The sequence below is a fragment of the Otolemur garnettii genome, unplaced genomic scaffold (assembly GCF_000181295.1).
Source record: "Otolemur garnettii isolate 467f Iridium unplaced genomic scaffold, OtoGar3 scaffold00110, whole genome shotgun sequence".
Taxonomy (NCBI): Eukaryota; Metazoa; Chordata; class Mammalia; order Primates; family Galagidae; genus Otolemur; species Otolemur garnettii.
This window is the reverse complement of record NW_003852505.1, coordinates 5,984,862-5,990,321: the sequence shown is the minus strand read 5'-3', so window position 1 is coordinate 5,990,321 and position 5,460 is coordinate 5,984,862.

Genomic DNA, 5,460 nt, shown 5'->3' with positions numbered 1-5,460 from the left:
CTATGTTAACCAGTTTGATGGAAGTGTCTTGGATTGTGTATGAAAACACCACACTGTACCCCCAAAGTGCATCAATGTACACAGTTACCATTCAATAAAAAAAAAAAAATAAAGTATTTAATTTCTCCATCATAAATGAAACTCAGTTTAGCTGGATACAGGATCCTGGGCTGAAAGTTATTTTGTTTTAAGAGATTAAATGTTGATGACCACCCTCTTCTTACCTGAAAGATTTTGGCAGAGTGATCTGCAGTTATTCTAATATTCTTACCCTTGTAGGTTATAGTTTTCTTACGTCTTGCTGCTTTCAAGATTTTCTCTTTCATATTAACATTAGTGAAGTTAATTATGATGTATCTGGGGTATGTCTTACTCAGGTTGAGTCATGCTGGGGTTCTCAAGCTGTCTGCAATCTGAATTTCAGGATCTCTTGACATATCGGGAAAGTTCTCTTCCATAATTTCATACAGAAGAGCCTCTGTTTTTTGCAAACAAACTTCATAGCCTTCAGGAATTCCTATGAGGCAAATATTAGTTTTCTTCGAATTATTCCAGAGCTCTCTGAGAGAATGATCCATTTTTGCTTTCCATTTCTGATGCTCTTTGGACATTTGGACATATTCAGAAGCTTTGTCTTCTGCATCTGAGATCCTTTCTTCTGCCTCTTGTACTCTGTTACCAAGAGATTCTACCGTATTTTTCAGATCTTTGAGGGCTGCAATCTTTTGCCTTAATGTTTCAAAATCTTTGGTCATTTTTTCTTTGAATTCATGGAATTCTTGAGTGAACTTTTGGAATGCTCCTTGAATTTCTATTTTTATCTTTGCCTCTATTCTATTAATCTTCTTTGCAATCCAAATTCTGAATTCAATTTCTGACATCTCAGCCATCTCTTTATATATGGGATCTTCAGTTTCATCTGCCACACCCTTACTTGGGGGGAGTGACCTATTCTGGTTATTCATATTGCCAGCCACATCCTTTCTTGGGGGGAGTTGATCTACTCTGGTTATTCATATTACCAGAGCTTTTCTGCTGATTCTGTCCCATCATTATTTTACCCAATTTGGCTTTTCCCCTAGTGGTTTGTCTAGGACCTCTACGGTGTTACGGCCTGAGAGACTGGGGACCTGCTTGGTGTGGTGGGGCTAAGTGGCTCTGTCTTATTTTCAGCTGGTATCCTTCCTACTCTAGTGATTCAGTTTCTCTTGGTTGAAGTCTCTGTTGTCTAGAAATACCAGCAATTAAGTCGCCCCACCCCCCACAAACAACAATTGGGCAAGGAAAATCAAACCTTCCCTCAACCATACACCCAGGGTGCCCCTTTGAATAGTCCCTGGGTGGTCTGCCTGGTTTAAGGTGTCCAAATTAGTTGTCCCAGTCAGTACTCATTTCAAGTGGAAAAGTTCAAATATTTCCGGCAGCTAGATAAGAGGGGTCTGCTTGCAGCTCGGATATAACTTGCTCCAGTGCTCCGTGAGGGCAAAGGGACCCACCCAGAAAAATGGGTTAGTCTGGGAAGGTTAATACCTCCTCTCCCACCTTGCACCCAGTCACTTGTAATCCCCCAGGTCTGTGACCTTATTCACTCCAGTAGGCAACTGCTCCTGAGGTTTAGGACTGAAAAAATCACTCAGAAATCTGTGTCCAGCAGGGGAGCCTTGTGTGTTTAAATTAGGCTGTGAACGTTCTCTGAATTCCAGCCCCTGTCCCAGCTAGACTCTTCTGCCAAGCAAGAGGCTTCTAGAGCTGGTGTAGAACTCAGCTCTCAGCAGCAAGCAAATTAGAGTTTACACTCAGGTTTCAATTCCAGCCTCTGCTCACCCACTGCCTTTGTCTCAGCTATTCCCCTGAGGGCTGGTGCTAATAGTCTCTTTACTTACAAAAGTTACCAATTCCCTTCTGCCTGTGGTTGCTGTCCAGAACCTCTGGTTGCCCAGACAGGCGGGGCTCACCTAGCTGGAATGGCATCAGTTCGCAGCTCAGAATGCCACTGTTGCTGTATGGCTTCCTCTGAGCCAATTTTCTTCTCCTCACTCCTGTGCCACAGTCAGCATAGAGTAGCAACAGCCCTTTCTCCCTCCAGTTCTCTCAAGGAGATGCCCAAGAATCTGGACTCTGTAGGAAACAAACCTCAAGACCTCAGGGTGAGGGCAGGGGGAATCATTAGAGTTCAATGTTTCAGATGGGGAATATATACAGTTTTATACGGCTTTACAGTTTTATGCCTGGCAGGAGTGTGCCATGGTATGCCAGCAGGTGTAGGAGGTCCAGTTTTTCGGGGGTCTGTCCCGTGTAATAGAGTGGGAGGATGTTTGAACTCTGCTCACTTTTTTGCATGGAGAAAACTGCGAGCCCTTCTTGTGGGGGAGGGGATTCCCATCTGCTTGGTGGTGGATTTTGTACCTTTTGATTGTATTTTTGGGGTCGCATCTTGCCTCAGGAAGGTTGAAGTGTGCTCTTCAATTTTCTCTCTTGGCTCCATTCCAAACCATCAGCTCTCATGCTAAACTTCTGTCCTTTAAGCCTCCTTCTGGATGGGAGCTTCTGTGAAAAGCTGGTTGCAGTCCGCCATCTTGGCTCCACCCAAGACACACTTCTTTATATTTGTTGTTGTAGGAATGGACATGGAGGTCTTCTTCATAAAGTCTTTCCCCAGGCCAGTATCTTCAAGTGCTTTTCCCATGCTTTCCTTGAGGATTTTTATCTTTTCATACCTTAAATTTAGGTCTTCTATTTATGTGGAATCAATTCTTGTGACTGTGACCCACACTTGGAGAAAGGTGGCGGTCCAGTTTTGGTCTTTTATATGTGAATATCTAGTTCTCCTAGCACCATTTATTGAATAGGAAGTCTTTCCCTCAGAGTATGTTCTTGTTTGGTTTATCAAAGCTTAGGTGGCTGTAAGATGTTAGTTTTGTCTCCTGGTTTTCTATTTGGTTCCAGATGGCTATATCTCTATTTTTGTGCCAATAACATGCTGTTTTGATCACTATGACCTTGTTATATAGCCTAAATTCTGGTAGGCTGATGCCCCTGGCTTTGTTTATATTGCTAAGAACTACTTTAGCTATTATTTTTAGAATTTTTTTTAGAATTTTTTTTTCTAAGTCTTGAGAGTATGATATTAGTATTTTTATAGGGATGACATTGAATTTGTAGATTGCTTTGGGAAGTATATATATTTTAACAATGTTCATTCTTTCCAGAAATGAACATGGCATGTTCTTCCATTTGTTAATTTCTCTTGCTATTTATTTCTTAGGGTTACATAATTTTCTTTATAGAGGTCCTTCACCTCATTTGTTAGGTAGAGTCCTAGGTATTTCATTTTCTTTGAAGGTACCATCAAGGGGATTGTGTCCTTGATTAGCTTCTCATCTTGGCTGTCATTGGCACATACAAAGGCTACTGATTTGTGGACAATTGATTTTATATCCTGAGATATTACTGTATGTTTTGATCCCTTCAGGAGTCTTGTGGTATTGTCCTTGGGTTTTCTAAATATAAGATGATATCATCAGGAAAGAGGGAGAGTTTAATCTCCACTGCTCCCATTGAGATGCCTTTTATTTCCTTCTCTTGTCTGATTGTATTGGTGAGAACTTCCAGCACTATGTTGAATAGTAGTGGTGGTAGAAGGCAACCTTCTCTGGTTCCTGTGCTAAGTGGAAAAGCTTATAGTTTGGCTCCATTCAGTAAAATATTAGGTGTGTGTTTGTCATAGATGGCTTTGATCAGTTCAAGAAATATGCACATATGTCTATACTCTTCAGTGTTCTCATTAGAAATTGATGCTGGATTTTATCAAATGTTTCTCTGTGCCTATTGAGAGGATCAGCTGGTCTTTGTGTTTGCATCTGTTGATATGGTGGATTATGTGTATGGACTTGTGTGTGTTAAATCAGCCTCGTGTCTGTAGGATGAAACCTATCTGATCATGATGTATGACTTTTTTGATGAGAAGCTGTAATCTCTTGGCTAGGATTTTGTTGAGAATTTTTGCTTCTATATTCGTTAGTGAAATTGGTCTGAAGTTCTCCTTTGTCGTTGAATCTTTTCCTGGTTTATCAAAACCAGGGGTGATGATTGCTTCATAGATCATGTTGGAGAAGATTCCTTTCTCCTCCATTTTTTCGGAATAATTTCTGCAGTATGGGCATAAGCTCTTCTTTGAAGGTTTGATGGAATTCTGATGTGAAGCCATCTGGATCAGGGCAAATTTTTCTGGGAGACTTTTCATTGTTTCTTTGATCTCAGTGCTTGAAATTGGTCTGTTCAGGAGACCTGTTTCTTGCTGGATAAGTCTAGAGACATGGTGTGATGCCAAATATTGATCAATTTCCTTCACATTGTCAAATTTCTGGGCATAGAGTTTCTAGTTTTATTTAGAGATAATATCTTGTATCTCTGTGGCATCTGTTGTTATTTCTCTTTATCATTTATGATTGAGGTTACTAGAGACTTTACTTTTCTATTTCTAGTTAGTCTGGTCAAAGGTTACTCTATTTTATATATTTTTTCAAAAACCCAACTCCTTGTTTCATTAATTTTCTGAATGATTCTTTTGTTTTCAATTTCATTAATCTCATGTTTAATTTTAGATATTTCTTTTCTTCTACTAGGTTTATGCTTAATTTTTTTTATCCCGGTCCATAGGAAAGTTTGTAAGTTTTTTCATCTCTCTCTCTGTTTTTCAGATGTAGGCATCTAAAGGGATAAATTATTTTTCCAGACTGCTTTTGCTGTATCCCACATGTTTTGGTAGCTTGTGTCTTCATTGTTGTTATGTTCAAGTAAGTTAATGATTTCCTCTTTATTTGTTTCTGCACCCAACTGTCATTCAGCATAAAGTTGTTTAATTTCCATGTCTTTATTTGAGGTTCAATGTGTTTTGGAGTTGAGTTCCACCTTTAAAGCCTTGGGGTCTGAGAAAATACAAGGTAAAATTTCAATTATTTTGATTCCATTGAGGTTGGTTTTGTGTCCTAAGATATGATCACTTTGGAAAATGTTCCATGGGCCAATGAGAGAACGTCTACTCTTTAGCATTGGGATGGTATATTCTATGTAGGTCTGTTAAGCACATTTGTTCCAGGGTCACAATTAAGTCCCTTGCATCTTTGTTTAGACATCTCTTTACCGGGCTTGTCCATTTCTGTAAGAGGAGTGTTAAAGTCCCTTGCTATTATGGTGTTTACTGGATATCATATCACTCAGACTAATTAAGGCCTGTTTCAGAAATCTGGGAGCTTTTAAGTTGTGTGCCTAAATATTTAGAATTGAAATGTTTTCTTACTGTATTTTTCCCTTGACCAATATGAAGTCTCCATCTTTGTCTTTTTTTTTTTTTTTTTTTACTGTACTTTAAATCCACTTGTATCTGAAAATAAAATTGTAACCCCTCTTTTCTTCTGGATTCCATTTGCCTGAAAAATTGTCTTCCCTCCCTTAATGCTG